The 16,283-nt window shown below is 62.9% G+C and overlaps 2 non-coding genes across 2 annotated transcripts; both read right to left on the reverse strand.

Moving 5' to 3' along the window:
* Positions 1–1,369: 1,369 nt before the first annotated feature.
* Positions 1,370–1,488, reverse strand: LOC131860542 (5S ribosomal RNA). The gene has a single exon (XR_009359636.1). It is a non-coding gene; the product is annotated as a 5S ribosomal RNA (ribosomal RNA).
* Positions 1,489–9,292: 7,804 nt separating this feature from the next.
* On the reverse strand, positions 9,293–9,411 carry LOC131860543 (5S ribosomal RNA). The gene has a single exon (XR_009359637.1). It is a non-coding gene; the product is annotated as a 5S ribosomal RNA (ribosomal RNA).
* Positions 9,412–16,283: the final 6,872 nt, after the last annotated feature.

Consider the following 16,283-nt stretch of genomic DNA (forward strand, 5'->3'; position numbering starts at 1 on the left):
CACCTCGGCTGGGTTGCGCGCCCTGGTGCGCACCAAGGAGCGCTCCGAAGTGTGCTCCAAGGTGCGGCGTGCACGAAGTCGGAGCCCGGTTTGCCCCGGGTGCGCACCTCGCGTGCACCTTCGCCAGGGTGGGCACCTCGGTGCGCACACCTTCTCAATGTTTTCTTGCCTTTTCTGGAAATTGGTGAAGGCAGCGCATCAAAGGTGCGCACCTCGGTGTGCTCCGAGGTGCGAACCCGAGAGCGCTCCGAGGTGCCCACGAAGTCGAAAGTCGGGTTAATTGCATTGTTTTCCCCGGGTGCGCTCCGAGGTGCGCAACATCGGCGCGCACCAAGGAGGGCTCCGAAGTGTGCTCCAAGGTGCGCACGATGGCGTGCACCTCTGGTGCGCACGATTCGGAGCTCGGTTTGACCGGGGTGCGCACACCTTGGCTGGGTTGCGCACCTTTTGTGCGCTCCAAGGTGCGCACGAAGTCGGAGCTCGGTTTGCCCCGGGTGCGCACCTTCGCCAGGGTGCGCACCTTGATGCGCACGCCTTGGCTGGGCTGCGCACCTTGGTGGGCGCCATGGTGCGCACCTTTCGTGCGCTCCAAGGTGCGCACGAAGTCGGAGCTCGGTTTGCCCCGGGTGCGCACCTTGGTGGGCGCCATGGTGCACTCCGAGGTGCCCAAGATTGGTGCGCACCAAGGAGCGCTCCGAAGTGCGCTCCAAGGTGCGCGCGAAGTCGAAAGTTGGGTTAATTGTCCGGTTTGCCTCGGGTGCGCACCTTGCGTGCACCTTCGCCAGGGTGGGCGCCTTGGTGCGCACACCTTGGCTGGGCTGCGCACACCTTGGCACCCGCGTTTCCTTCATTTTAAATTTTTTTTTTTTACAATCTCTCAAGTGGGAAATTCTATAATCTCAACTTTTTTTGCCTTTTCAGGAAACTTTTGAATGGAGCGCATCATTGGTGCGCTCCGAAGTGTGCTCCAAAGCTCTCTCCAGCTGCGTGCACCTGCCCCGGCCGCGCACCCGGCCCCGCCCAGCTTCGCTCACCTGTCCCGGGCGTCTGGTGCGGAACCTTAGAGTAAGAAACATCACCGTGCACCTTGGCCAACGTGCGCGACTCGACCGAGCGCGCACTGGCCGAGGTGCACACCGATTTCACCTGGGTGCGCGCGCAGCACCTCGGGCGCACCGGGGTGCGCGCACAACGCCCGGGTTGCACCGTGGCCTGTGTGCTCGGGGCGCCTCGGGTGCGCGCTCGGTGTCGCCCCCGCGCGCGCGGTAGTGCGGGCAGCGCACCCCGGCCCGGCCCGGCCCCGACGAGAACGCAAACGGGCAAAAGGTTTATTCAAATAGCATTGCGACGCCCGGCGAAAAACTAAAAAAGGGTGCAACACCGGGACTTCCCGGGAGGTCACCCATCCCAGTACTACTCCGGCCCAAGCGCGCTTAACTGCGGAGTTCTGATGGGATCCGGTGCACTAACGCTGGTATGATCGCACCCGTTATGAGCTTGTCGCAGTGTGTACTTAGCAAACCGCGACCCACGTGCGAATCCACCCCGGCCACCCACCCCCGTCGAGGTGCACACCCTCCCTCGCGAAGTGCGCCCCGTTCGCCAAGTGTGAGCCCTGCCCGGGTGCGCGCACCTTGCTAGGGCGTCGGGTGTGCACCCGGCCCGGCCTACGTGCGTGCACCTGGAGGGGGCGTCGTGTGCGTGCAGTGTCCCGTCTGCAACGCGGTGCCCACACACCACCTCGGGCGCAACGACCTGCGCTCACATGTGGGCCGAGTGCACCTTGGTGCATGTTCGGGGCGCCTCGGGTGCACGCTCGATCTTGCCCCGGTGCACCAAGGCGCTCGGTTTGCCCCGGGTGCGCACTTGGTGCAAGGTGGGCACCCAAAATAGGGATCAAGCACCAAAACACAAGTTTCGGGATGCAAAATGGGACCCAAGGACCACAAATGCGTTCCAAGACCCATGATGGGTCCACGAGAACAAAAATGTGTTCCGAGACTTAATAAACAAATATTGGGTTTTAGGAGAAGAAACATGCTCTGATGCCCAAAACGAGAATCGACCCCGAAAAGGCCACAGGCCAAAAGTGGGATGCGAGACAAAAAAAAATGGGACCCGAGGACCAAAATTGGGTTCCCAGGTCGAAGACAGGGCAACCGGACAAGAAACGACCTCTAAGGCTCGAAATGAGTCCCGACGACTAAAACTTGACAAGAAGCACCCATCAGGCACCCAACTCGACACCCATGGGATGCCGACCCACCCGGGCTTCCACCTAGCACACCTTGGCACCCACCCACCCTCGCACCCAACCTCGCACCCAACTTAGCACCTTTGAACCCACATTGGCACTCACCCTGACCCTGGCACCTTGGAACCCACATTGGCACTCACCTTGACCCTGGCACCCACCTTTGCACTCACCTTGGGACCCACCCTGGCTCCCACCTCGGCACCCACCCAGACACCCACCTTGGTTCCTTGGCACCCACCTTGGATCCTTGGCACCCACCCCGACACCCACCTTGGCACGCAACTTGGCTACTTGCCACCCACCTTGGCTCCTTGACGCCCACCCCGACAACCACCCCGTGACCTACCCTGGCTAGGGTTGGTGCACACCCACCCTGGTGCCCACCTTGGCACCCACCCTATGACCCACCTTGGCACGCACCTTAGTACCCACCCCGTTACCCACCCTAGGACCCACCCCGTGACCCACCTTGGCCAGGGTGGGTGCCTTGGTGCGCACAACTTGCCTGGGCTGCACACCAGGGCGGGCTCAAGATGGCACCCGCGTTCCGTTTTTTTCACTATCTTTCAAAACGGAAATTTTAAAATCTCATTTTTTTCTTTTTTTTGCCTTTTCTGGAAATTAGTGAAGGCAGCGCATCAAAGGTGCGCAATGCTGGTGCGAACCCGGGAGCGCTCCGATGTGTGCTCCAAGGTGCGGCGTGCACGAAGTCCGAGCCCGGTTTGCCCCGGGTGCGCACCTCGCGTGCACCTTCGCCGGGGTGAGCACCTTGGCTGGGTTGCGCGCCCTGGTGCGTACCAAGGAGCGCTCTGAAGTGTGCTCCAAGGTGCGGCGTGCACGAAGTCGGAGCCCGGTTTGCCCCGGGTGTGCACCTCGGGTGCGCACCTCGCGTGCACCTTCGCTGCGGTGGGCACCTTGGCTGGGTTGCGCGCCTTGGTGGGCACCATGCAGTGCACGAAGTCGGAGCCCGGTTTGCCCCGGGCGCGCACCTCCGCCAGGGTGGGCACCTTGGTGCGCACAACTTGCCTGGGCTGCGCATCAGGAAGGGCTCAAGATGGCACCCGCGTTCCGTTTTTTTCACTATCTTTCAGAACGGAAATTTTAAAATATCGTTTTTTTTTGCCTTTTCTGGAAATTAGTGAAGGCAGCGCATCAAAGGTGCGCAACGCTGGTGCGAACCTGGGAGCGCTCCGATGTGTGCTCCAAGGTGCGGCGTGCACGAAGTCGGAGCCCGGTTTGCCTCGGGTGCGCCCTGGTGGGCACCATGGTGCGCACCAAGGAGCGCTCCGAAGTGTGCTCCAAGGTGCGGCCTGCACGAAGTCGGAGCCCGGTTTGCCCCGGGTGTGCACCTCGGGTGGGCACCTTGGTGCGCATGCCTTGCCTGGGCTGCGCACCAGGGCGGGCTCAAGATGGCACCCGCGTTCCTTTTTTTTCACTATCTTTCAAAACGGAAATTTTAAAATCTCATTTTTTTTTGCCTTTTTCTGGAAATTAGTGAAGGCAGCGCATCAAAGGTGCGCACCTCGCTGCCCACCACGGTGCGCAACGCCGGTGGGCACCCGGGAGTGCTTCGAAGTGTGCTCCAAGGTGCTGCGTGCACGTTGTCGGAGCCCGGTTTGCCCCGGGTGCGCACCTCGCGTGCACCTTCGTCGGGGTGGGCACCTTGGCTTGGTTTGCCCCGGCTGCGCTCCGAAGCGGGGTTATTGGAGCGCCGCCTCTTTTTTTGTCGGAGCGTTTGGTGGGGTTTCTCGCATTGGCTCTTCCGAGGCCCGGTTGCCACCCTGGCGCGCACGAAGTCGGAAGTAGGGTTAATTGCCCGGGTGCGCACCTTTGCCAGGGTGGCACCTTACCTGGGCTGCGCACCAGGGCGGGCTCAAGATGGCACGCGCGTTCCGTTTTTTTCACTATCTTTCAAAACGGAAATTTTAAAATCTCCTTTTTTTTTTGCCTTTTCTGGAAATTAGTGAAGGCAGCGCATCAAAGGTGCGCACCTCGCTGCCCACCTTGGTGTGCTCTGAGGTGCGCACCCGGGAGCGCTACGAAGTGTGCTCCAAGGTGCGGCGTGCACGTTGTCGGAGCCCGGTTTGCCCCGGGTGCGCACCTCGCCTGCACCTTGGCCGGGGTGGGCACCTTGGCTGGGTTTGCCCAGGGTGCGCTCCGAAGCGGGGTTACTGGAGCGCCCCCTCTTTTTTTGTCAGAGAGTTTGGTGGGGTTTCTCGCATTGGCTCTTCCCAGGCCCGGTTGTTGGGTGCGCTCCCACCCTGGCGCGCGCGAAGTTGGAAGTTGGGTTAATTGCCCGGGCGCGCACCTTCGCCAGGGTGGGCACCTTGGTGCGCAAACCTTGGCTGGGCTGCGCACCAGGGCGGGCTCAAGATGGCACCAGCATTCCCTTTTTCTCACTATCTTTCAAAACGGAAATTTTAAAATCTCGTTTTTTTTTTGCCTTTTATGGAAATTAGTGAAGGCATCGCATCAAAGGTGCGCACCTCGCTGCCCACCTTGGTGTGCTCCGAGGTGCCCACCACGGTGCGCAACGCCGGTGCGAACCCGGGAGCGCCCCGATGTGTGCTCCAAGGTGCGGCGTGCACGAAGTCGGACCCCGGTTTGCCCCGGGTGCGCACCTCGCGTGCACCTTGGTGCGCACACCTTGGCTGGGTTGCGCGGCCTGGTGGGCACCATGGTGCGCACCAAGGAGCGCTCCGAAGTGTGCTCCAAGGTGCGGCGTGCACGAAGTCGGAGCCCGGTTTGCCCCGGGTGCGCACCTTCGCCGCGGTGGGCACCATGGCGTGCACGAAGTCGGAGCCCGGTTTGCCCCGGGTGCGCACCTCGCGTGCACCTTCGCCGGGGTGGGCACCTCGGCTGGGTTGCGCGCCCTGGTGCGCACCAAGGAGCGCTCTGAAGTGTGCTCCAAGGTGCGGCGTGCACGAAGTCGGAGCCCGGTTTGCCCCGGGTGTGCACCTCGCGTGCACCTTCGCTGCGGTGGGCACCTTGGCTGGGTTGCGCGCCTTGGTGGGCACCATGCAGTGCACGAAGTCGGAGCCCGGTTTGCCCCGAGCGCGCACCTCCGCCAGGGTGGGCACCTTGGTGCGCACAACTTGCCTGGGCTGCGCACCAGGAAGGGCTCAAGATGGCACCCGCGTTCCGTTTTTTTCACTATCTTTCAGAACGGAAATTTTAAAATATCGTTTTTTTTTGCCTTTTCTGGAAATTAGTGAAGGCAGCGCATCAAAGGTGCGCAACGCTGGTGCGAACCTGGGAGCGCTCCGATGTGTGCTCCAAGGTGCGGCGTGCACGAAGTCGGACCCCGGTTTGCCCCGGGTGCGCACCTCGCGTGCACCTTGGTGCGCACACCTTGGCTGGGTTGCGCGCCCTGGTGGGCACCATGGTGCGCACCAAGGAGCGCTCCGAAGTGTGCTCCAAGGTGCGGCGTGCACGAAGTCGGAGCCCGGTTTGCCCCGGGTGCGCACCTCGCGTGCACCTTCGCCGCGGTGGGCACCATGGCGTGCACGAAGTCGGAGCCCGGTTTGCCCCGGGTGCGCACCTCGCGTGCACCTTCGCCGGGGTGGGCACCTTAGTGTGCAGACCTTGGCTGGGTTGCGCGCCCTGGTGGGCACCATGGTGCGCACCAAGGAGCGCTCCGAAGTGTGCTCCAAGGTGCGGCCTGCACGAAGTCGGAGCCCGGTTTGCCCCGGGTGTGCACCTCGGGTGGGCACCTTGGTGCGCATGCCTTGCCTGGGCTGCGCACCAGGGCGGGCTCAAGATGGCACCCGCGTTCCTTTTTTTTCACTATCTTTCAAAACGGAAATTTTAAAATCTCATTTTTTTTTGCCTTTTTCTGGAAATTAGTGAAGGCAGCGCATCAAAGGTGCGCACCTCGCTGCCCACCACGGTGCGCAACGCCGGTGGGCACCCGGGAGTGCTTCGAAGTGTGCTCCAAGGTGCTGCGTGCACGTTGTCGGAGCCCGGTTTGCCCCGGGTGCGCACCTCGCGTGCACCTTCGTCGGGGTGGGCACCTTGGCTGGGTTTGCCCCGGCTGCGCTCCGAAGCGGGGTTATTGGAGCGCCGCCTCTTTTTTTGTCGGAGCGTTTGGTGGGGTTTCTCGCATTGGCTCTTCCGAGGCCCGGTTGCCACCCTGGCGCGCACGAAGTCGGAAGTAGGGTTAATTGCCCGGGTGCGCACCTTTGCCAGGGTGGGCACCTTACCTGGGCTGCGCACCAGGGCGGGCTCAAGATGGCACGCGCGTTCCGTTTTTTTCACTATCTTTCAAAACGGAAATTTTAAAATCTCCTTTTTTTTTTGCCTTTTCTGGAAATTAGTGAAGGCAGCGCATCAAAGGTGCGCACCTCGCTGCCCACCTTGGTGTGCTCTGAGGTGCGCACCCGGGAGCGCTACGAAGTGTGCTCCAAGGTGCGGCGTGCACGTTGTCGGAGCCCGGTTTGCCCCGGGTGCGCACCTCGCCTGCACCTTGGCCGGGGTGGGCACCTTGGCTGGGTTTGCCCAGGGTGCGCTCCGAAGCGGGGTTACTGGAGCGCCCCCTCTTTTTTTGTCAGAGCGTTTGGTGGGGTTTCTCGCATTGGCTCTTCCCAGGCCCGGTTGTTGGGTGCGCTCCCACCCTGGCGCGCGCGAAGTTGGAAGTTGGGTTAATTGCCCGGGCGCGCACCTTCGCCAGGGTGGGCACCTTGGTGCGCACACCTTGGCTGGGCTGCGCACCAGGGCGGGCTCAAGATGGCACCAGCATTCCCTTTTTCTCACTATCTTTCAAAACGGAAATTTTAAAATCTCGTTTTTTTTTTGCCTTTTATGGAAATTAGTGAAGGCATCGCATCAAAGGTGCGCACCTCGCTGCCCACCTTGGTGTGCTCCGAGGTGCCCACCACGGTGCGCAACGCCGGTGCGAACCCGGGAGCGCCCCGATGTGTGCTCCAAGGTGCGGCGTGCACGAAGTCGGACCCCGGTTTGCCCCGGGTGCGCACCTCGCGTGCACCTTGGTGCGCACACCTTGGCTGGGTTGCGCGGCCTGGTGGGCACCATGGTGCGCACCAAGGAGCGCTCCGAAGTGTGCTCCAAGGTGCGGCGTGCACGAAGTCGGAGCCCGGTTTGCCCCGGGTACGCACCTCGCGTGCACCTTCGCCGGGGTGGGCACCTCGGCTGGGTTGCGCGCCCTGGTGCGCACCAAGGAGCGCTCCGAAGTGTGCTCCAAGGTGCGGCGTGCACGAAGTCGGAGCCCGGTTTGCCCCGGGTGCGCACCTTCGCCGCGGTGCGCACCATGGCGTGCACGAAGTCGGAGCCCGGTTTGCCCCGGGTGCGCACCTCGCGTGCACCTTCGGCGGGGTTGCGCGCCCTGGTGGGCACCATGGTGCGCACCAAGGAGCGCTCCGAAGTGTGCTCCAAGGTGCGGCGTGCACGAAGTCGGAGCCCGGTTTGCCCCGGGTGCGCACCTCGCGTGCACCTTCGGCGGGGTTGCGCGCCCTGGTGGGCACCATGGTGCGCACCAAGGAGCGCTCCGAAGTGTGCTCCAAGGTGCGGCGTGCACGAAGTCGGAGCCCGGTTTGCCCCGGGTGCGCACCTCGCGTGCACCTTCGCCGCGGTGGGCACCATGGCGTGCACGAAGTCGGAGCCCGGTTTGCCCCGGGTGCGCACCTCGCGTGCACCTTCGCCGGGGTGGGCACCTCGGCTGGGTTGCGCGCCCTGGTGCGCACCAAGGAGCGCTCCGAAGTGTGCTCCAAGGTGCGGCGTGCACGAAGTCGGAGCCCGGTTTGCCCCGGGTGCGCACCTCGCGTGCACCTTCGCCAGGGTGGGCACCTCGGTGCGCACACCTTCTCAATGTTTTCTTGCCTTTTCTGGAAATTGGTGAAGGCAGCGCATCAAAGGTGCGCACCTCGGTGTGCTCCGAGGTGCGAACCCGAGAGCGCTCCGAGGTGCCCACGAAGTCGAAAGTCGGGTTAATTGCATTGTTTTCCCCGGGTGCGCTCCGAGGTGCGCAACATCGGCGCGCACCAAGGAGGGCTCCGAAGTGTGCTCCAAGGTGCGCACGATGGCGTGCACCTCTGGTGCGCACGATTCGGAGCTCGGTTTGACCGGGGTGCGCACACCTTGGCTGGGTTGCGCACCTTTTGTGCGCTCCAAGGTGCGCACGAAGTCGGAGCTCGGTTTGCCCCGGGTGCGCACCTTCGCCAGGGTGCGCACCTTGATGCGCACGCCTTGGCTGGGCTGCGCACCTTGGTGGGTGCCATGGTGCGCACCTTTCGTGCGCTCCAAGGTGCGCACGAAGTCGGAGCTCGGTTTGCCCCGGGTGCGCACCTTGGTGGGCGCCATGGTGCACTCCGAGGTGCCCAAGATTGGTGCGCACCAAGGAGCGCTCCGAAGTGCGCTCCAAGGTGCGCGCGAAGTCGAAAGTTGGGTTAATTGTCCGGTTTGCCTCGGGTGCGCACCTTGCGTGCACCTTCGCCAGGGTGGGCGCCTTGGTGCGCACACCTTGGCTGGGCTGCGCACACCTTGGCACCCGCGTTTCCTTCATTTTAAATTTTTTTTTTTTACAATCTCTCAAGTGGGAAATTCTATAATCTCAACTTTTTTTGCCTTTTCAGGAAACTTTTGAATGGAGCGCATCATTGGTGCGCTCCGAAGTGTGCTCCAAAGCTCTCTCCAGCTGCGTGCACCTGCCCCGGCCGCGCACCCGGCCCCGCCCAGCTTCGCTCACCTGTCCCGGGCGTCTGGTGCGGAACCTTAGAGTAAGAAACATCACCGTGCACCTTGGCCAACGTGCGCGACTCGACCGAGCGCGCACTGGCCGAGGTGCACACCGATTTCACCTGGGTGCGCGCGCAGCACCTCGGGCGCACCGGGGTGCGCGCACAACGCCCGGGTTGCACCGTGGCCTGTGTGCTCGGGGCGCCTCGGGTGCGCGCTCGGTGTCGCCCCCGCGCGCGCGGTAGTGCGGGCAGCGCACCCCGGCCCGGCCCGGCCCCGACGAGAACGCAAACGGGCAAAAGGTTTATTCAAATAGCATTGCGACGCCCGGCGAAAAACTAAAAAAGGGTGCAACACCGGGACTTCCCGGGAGGTCACCCATCCCAGTACTACTCCGGCCCAAGCGCGCTTAACTGCGGAGTTCTGATGGGATCCGGTGCACTAACGCTGGTATGATCGCACCCGTTATGAGCTTGTCGCAGTGTGTACTTAGCAAACCGCGACCCACGTGCGAATCCACCCCGGCCACCCACCCCCGTCGAGGTGCACACCCTCCCTCGCGAAGTGCGCCCCGTTCGCCAAGTGTGAGCCCTGCCCGGGTGCGCGCACCTTGCTAGGGCGTCGGGTGTGCACCCGGCCCGGCCTACGTGCGTGCACCTGGAGGGGGCGTCGTGTGCGTGCAGTGTCCCGTCTGCAACGCGGTGCCCACACACCACCTCGGGCGCAACGACCTGCGCTCACATGTGGGCCGAGTGCACCTTGGTGCATGTTCGGGGCGCCTCGGGTGCACGCTCGATCTTGCCCCGGTGCACCAAGGCGCTCGGTTTGCCCCGGGTGCGCACTTGGTGCAAGGTGGGCACCCAAAATAGGGATCAAGCACCAAAACACAAGTTTCGGGATGCAAAATGGGACCCAAGGACCACAAATGCGTTCCAAGACCCATGATGGGTCCACGAGAACAAAAATGTGTTCCGAGACTTAATAAACAAATATTGGGTTTTAGGAGAAGAAACATGCTCTGATGCCCAAAACGAGAATCGACCCCGAAAAGGCCACAGGCCAAAAGTGGGATGCGAGACAAAAAAAAATGGGACCCGAGGACCAAAATTGGGTTCCCAGGTCGAAGACAGGGCAACCGGACAAGAAACGACCTCTAAGGCTCGAAATGAGTCCCGACGACTAAAACTTGACAAGAAGCACCCATCAGGCACCCAACTCGACACCCATGGGATGCCGACCCACCCGGGCTTCCACCTAGCACACCTTGGCACCCACCCACCCTCGCACCCAACCTCGCACCCAACTTAGCACCTTTGAACCCACATTGGCACTCACCCTGACCCTGGCACCTTGGAACCCACATTGGCACTCACCTTGACCCTGGCACCCACCTTTGCACTCACCTTGGGACCCACCCTGGCTCCCACCTCGGCACCCACCCAGACACCCACCTTGGTTCCTTGGCACCCACCTTGGATCCTTGGCACCCACCCCGACACCCACCTTGGCACGCAACTTGGCTACTTGCCACCCACCTTGGCTCCTTGACGCCCACCCCGACAACCACCCCGTGACCTACCCTGGCTAGGGTTGGTGCACACCCACCCTGGTGCCCACCTTGGCACCCACCCTATGACCCACCTTGGCACGCACCTTAGTACCCACCCCGTTACCCACCCTAGGACCCACCCCGTGACCCACCTTGGCCAGGGTGGGTGCCTTGGTGCGCACAACTTGCCTGGGCTGCACACCAGGGCGGGCTCAAGATGGCACCCGCGTTCCGTTTTTTTCACTATCTTTCAAAACGGAAATTTTAAAATCTCATTTTTTTCTTTTTTTTGCCTTTTCTGGAAATTAGTGAAGGCAGCGCATCAAAGGTGCGCAATGCTGGTGCGAACCCGGGAGCGCTCCGATGTGTGCTCCAAGGTGCGGCGTGCACGAAGTCCGAGCCCGGTTTGCCCCGGGTGCGCACCTCGCGTGCACCTTCGCCGGGGTGAGCACCTTGGCTGGGTTGCGCGCCCTGGTGCGTACCAAGGAGCGCTCTGAAGTGTGCTCCAAGGTGCGGCGTGCACGAAGTCGGAGCCCGGTTTGCCCCGGGTGTGCACCTCGGGTGCGCACCTCGCGTGCACCTTCGCTGCGGTGGGCACCTTGGCTGGGTTGCGCGCCTTGGTGGGCACCATGCAGTGCACGAAGTCGGAGCCCGGTTTGCCCCGGGCGCGCACCTCCGCCAGGGTGGGCACCTTGGTGCGCACAACTTGCCTGGGCTGCGCATCAGGAAGGGCTCAAGATGGCACCCGCGTTCCGTTTTTTTCACTATCTTTCAGAACGGAAATTTTAAAATATCGTTTTTTTTTGCCTTTTCTGGAAATTAGTGAAGGCAGCGCATCAAAGGTGCGCAACGCTGGTGCGAACCTGGGAGCGCTCCGATGTGTGCTCCAAGGTGCGGCGTGCACGAAGTCGGAGCCCGGTTTGCCTCGGGTGCGCCCTGGTGGGCACCATGGTGCGCACCAAGGAGCGCTCCGAAGTGTGCTCCAAGGTGCGGCCTGCACGAAGTCGGAGCCCGGTTTGCCCCGGGTGTGCACCTCGGGTGGGCACCTTGGTGCGCATGCCTTGCCTGGGCTGCGCACCAGGGCGGGCTCAAGATGGCACCCGCGTTCCTTTTTTTTCACTATCTTTCAAAACGGAAATTTTAAAATCTCATTTTTTTTTGCCTTTTTCTGGAAATTAGTGAAGGCAGCGCATCAAAGGTGCGCACCTCGCTGCCCACCACGGTGCGCAACGCCGGTGGGCACCCGGGAGTGCTTCGAAGTGTGCTCCAAGGTGCTGCGTGCACGTTGTCGGAGCCCGGTTTGCCCCGGGTGCGCACCTCGCGTGCACCTTCGTCGGGGTGGGCACCTTGGCTTGGTTTGCCCCGGCTGCGCTCCGAAGCGGGGTTATTGGAGCGCCGCCTCTTTTTTTGTCGGAGCGTTTGGTGGGGTTTCTCGCATTGGCTCTTCCGAGGCCCGGTTGCCACCCTGGCGCGCACGAAGTCGGAAGTAGGGTTAATTGCCCGGGTGCGCACCTTTGCCAGGGTGGCACCTTACCTGGGCTGCGCACCAGGGCGGGCTCAAGATGGCACGCGCGTTCCGTTTTTTTCACTATCTTTCAAAACGGAAATTTTAAAATCTCCTTTTTTTTTTGCCTTTTCTGGAAATTAGTGAAGGCAGCGCATCAAAGGTGCGCACCTCGCTGCCCACCTTGGTGTGCTCTGAGGTGCGCACCCGGGAGCGCTACGAAGTGTGCTCCAAGGTGCGGCGTGCACGTTGTCGGAGCCCGGTTTGCCCCGGGTGCGCACCTCGCCTGCACCTTGGCCGGGGTGGGCACCTTGGCTGGGTTTGCCCAGGGTGCGCTCCGAAGCGGGGTTACTGGAGCGCCCCCTCTTTTTTTGTCAGAGAGTTTGGTGGGGTTTCTCGCATTGGCTCTTCCCAGGCCCGGTTGTTGGGTGCGCTCCCACCCTGGCGCGCGCGAAGTTGGAAGTTGGGTTAATTGCCCGGGCGCGCACCTTCGCCAGGGTGGGCACCTTGGTGCGCAAACCTTGGCTGGGCTGCGCACCAGGGCGGGCTCAAGATGGCACCAGCATTCCCTTTTTCTCACTATCTTTCAAAACGGAAATTTTAAAATCTCGTTTTTTTTTTGCCTTTTATGGAAATTAGTGAAGGCATCGCATCAAAGGTGCGCACCTCGCTGCCCACCTTGGTGTGCTCCGAGGTGCCCACCACGGTGCGCAACGCCGGTGCGAACCCGGGAGCGCCCCGATGTGTGCTCCAAGGTGCGGCGTGCACGAAGTCGGACCCCGGTTTGCCCCGGGTGCGCACCTCGCGTGCACCTTGGTGCGCACACCTTGGCTGGGTTGCGCGGCCTGGTGGGCACCATGGTGCGCACCAAGGAGCGCTCCGAAGTGTGCTCCAAGGTGCGGCGTGCACGAAGTCGGAGCCCGGTTTGCCCCAGGTGCGCACCTTCGCCGCGGTGGGCACCATGGCGTGCACGAAGTCGGAGCCCGGTTTGCCCCGGGTGCGCACCTCGCGTGCACCTTCGCCGGGGTGGGCACCTCGGCTGGGTTGCGCGCCCTGGTGCGCACCAAGGAGCGCTCTGAAGTGTGCTCCAAGGTGCGGCGTGCACGAAGTCGGAGCCCGGTTTGCCCCGGGTGTGCACCTCGCGTGCACCTTCGCTGCGGTGGGCACCTTGGCTGGGTTGCGCGCCTTGGTGGGCACCATGCAGTGCACGAAGTCGGAGCCCGGTTTGCCCCGGGCGCGCACCTCCGCCAGGGTGGGCACCTTGGTGCGCACAACTTGCCTGGGCTGCGCACCAGGAAGGGCTCAAGATGGCACCCGCGTTCCGTTTTTTTCACTATCTTTCAGAACGGAAATTTTAAAATATCGTTTTTTTTTGCCTTTTCTGGAAATTAGTGAAGGCAGCGCATCAAAGGTGCGCAACGCTGGTGCGAACCTGGGAGCGCTCCGATGTGTGCTCCAAGGTGCGGCGTGCACGAAGTCGGACCCCGGTTTGCCCCGGGTGCGCACCTCGCGTGCACCTTGGTGCGCACACCTTGGCTGGGTTGCGCGCCCTGGTGGGCACCATGGTGCGCACCAAGGAGCGCTCCGAAGTGTGCTCCAAGGTGCGGCGTGCACGAAGTCGGAGCCCGGTTTGCCCCGGGTGCGCACCTCGCGTGCACCTTCGCCGCGGTGGGCACCATGGCGTGCACGAAGTCGGAGCCCGGTTTGCCCCGGGTGCGCACCTCGCGTGCACCTTCGCCGGGGTGGGCACCTTAGTGTGCAGACCTTGGCTGGGTTGCGCGCCCTGGTGGGCACCATGGTGCGCACCAAGGAGCGCTCCGAAGTGTGCTCCAAGGTGCGGCCTGCACGAAGTCGGAGCCCGGTTTGCCCCGGGTGTGCACCTCGGGTGGGCACCTTGGTGCGCATGCCTTGCCTGGGCTGCGCACCAGGGCGGGCTCAAGATGGCACCCGCGTTCCTTTTTTTTCACTATCTTTCAAAACGGAAATTTTAAAATCTCATTTTTTTTTGCCTTTTTCTGGAAATTAGTGAAGGCAGCGCATCAAAGGTGCGCACCTCGCTGCCCACCACGGTGCGCAACGCCGGTGGGCACCCGGGAGTGCTTCGAAGTGTGCTCCAAGGTGCTGCGTGCACGTTGTCGGAGCCCGGTTTGCCCCGGGTGCGCACCTCGCGTGCACCTTCGTCGGGGTGGGCACCTTGGCTGGGTTTGCCCCGGCTGCGCTCCGAAGCGGGGTTATTGGAGCGCCGCCTCTTTTTTTGTCGGAGCGTTTGGTGGGGTTTCTCGCATTGGCTCTTCCGAGGCCCGGTTGCCACCCTGGCGCGCACGAAGTCGGAAGTAGGGTTAATTGCCCGGGTGCGCACCTTTGCCAGGGTGGGCACCTTACCTGGGCTGTGCACCAGGGCGGGCTCAAGATGGCACGCGCGTTCCGTTTTTTTCACTATCTTTCAAAACGGAAATTTTAAAATCTCCTTTTTTTTTTGCCTTTTCTGGAAATTAGTGAAGGCAGCGCATCAAAGGTGCGCACCTCGCTGCCCACCTTGGTGTGCTCTGAGGTGCGCACCCGGGAGCGCTACGAAGTGTGCTCCAAGGTGCGGCGTGCACGTTGTCGGAGCCCGGTTTGCCCCGGGTGCGCACCTCGCCTGCACCTTGGCCGGGGTGGGCACCTTGGCTGGGTTTGCCCAGGGTGCGCTCCGAAGCGGGGTTACTGGAGCGCCCCCTCTTTTTTTGTCAGAGCGTTTGGTGGGGTTTCTCGCATTGGCTCTTCCCAGGCCCGGTTGTTGGGTGCGCTCCCACCCTGGCGCGCGCGAAGTTGGAAGTTGGGTTAATTGCCCGGGCGCGCACCTTCGCCAGGGTGGGCACCTTGGTGCGCACACCTTGGCTGGGCTGCGCACCAGGGCGGGCTCAAGATGGCACCAGCATTCCCTTTTTCTCACTATCTTTCAAAACGGAAATTTTAAAATCTCGTTTTTTTTTTGCCTTTTATGGAAATTAGTGAAGGCATCGCATCAAAGGTGCGCACCTCGCTGCCCACCTTGGTGTGCTCCGAGGTGCCCACCACGGTGCGCAACGCCGGTGCGAACCCGGGAGCGCCCCGATGTGTGCTCCAAGGTGCGGCGTGCACGAAGTCGGACCCCGGTTTGCCCCGGGTGCGCACCTCGCGTGCACCTTGGTGCGCACACCTTGGCTGGGTTGCGCGGCCTGGTGGGCACCATGGTGCGCACCAAGGAGCGCTCCGAAGTGTGCTCCAAGGTGCGGCGTGCACGAAGTCGGAGCCCGGTTTGCCCCGGGTACGCACCTCGCGTGCACCTTCGCCGGGGTGGGCACCTCGGCTGGGTTGCGCGCCCTGGTGCGCACCAAGGAGCGCTCCGAAGTGTGCTCCAAGGTGCGGCGTGCACGAAGTCGGAGCCCGGTTTGCCCCGGGTGCGCACCTTCGCCGCGGTGCGCACCATGGCGTGCACGAAGTCGGAGCCCGGTTTGCCCCGGGTGCGCACCTCGCGTGCACCTTCGGCGGGGTTGCGCGCCCTGGTGGGCACCATGGTGCGCACCAAGGAGCGCTCCGAAGTGTGCTCCAAGGTGCGGCGTGCACGAAGTCGGAGCCCGGTTTGCCCCGGGTGCGCACCTCGCGTGCACCTTCGGCGGGGTTGCGCGCCCTGGTGGGCACCATGGTGCGCACCAAGGAGCGCTCCGAAGTGTGCTCCAAGGTGCGGCGTGCACGAAGTCGGAGCCCGGTTTGCCCCGGGTGCGCACCTCGCGTGCACCTTCGCCGCGGTGGGCACCATGGCGTGCACGAAGTCGGAGCCCGGTTTGCCCCGGGTGCGCACCTCGCGTGCACCTTCGCCGGGGTGGGCACCTCGGCTGGGTTGCGCGCCCTGGTGCGCACCAAGGAGCGCTCCGAAGTGTGCTCCAAGGTGCGGCGTGCACGAAGTCGGAGCCCGGTTTGCCCCGGGTGCGCACCTCGCGTGCACCTTCGCCAGGGTGGGCACCTCGGTGCGCACACCTTCTCAATGTTTTCTTGCCTTTTCTGGAAATTGGTGAAGGCAGCGCATCAAAGGTGCGCACCTCGGTGTGCTCCGAGGTGCGAACCCGAGAGCGCTCCGAGGTGCCCACGAAGTCGAAAGTCGGGTTAATTGCATTGTTTTCCCCGGGTGCGCTCCGAGGTGCGCAACATCGGCGCGCACCAAGGAGGGCTCCGAAGTGTGCTCCAAGGTGCGCACGATGGCGTGCACCTCTGGTGCGCACGATTCGGAGCTCGGTTTGACCGGGGTGCGCACACCTTGGCTGGGT

Source organism: Cryptomeria japonica, unplaced genomic scaffold, assembly GCF_030272615.1.
Source record: "Cryptomeria japonica unplaced genomic scaffold, Sugi_1.0 HiC_scaffold_15, whole genome shotgun sequence".
NCBI classification, from domain to species: Eukaryota; Viridiplantae; Streptophyta; class Pinopsida; order Cupressales; family Cupressaceae; genus Cryptomeria; species Cryptomeria japonica.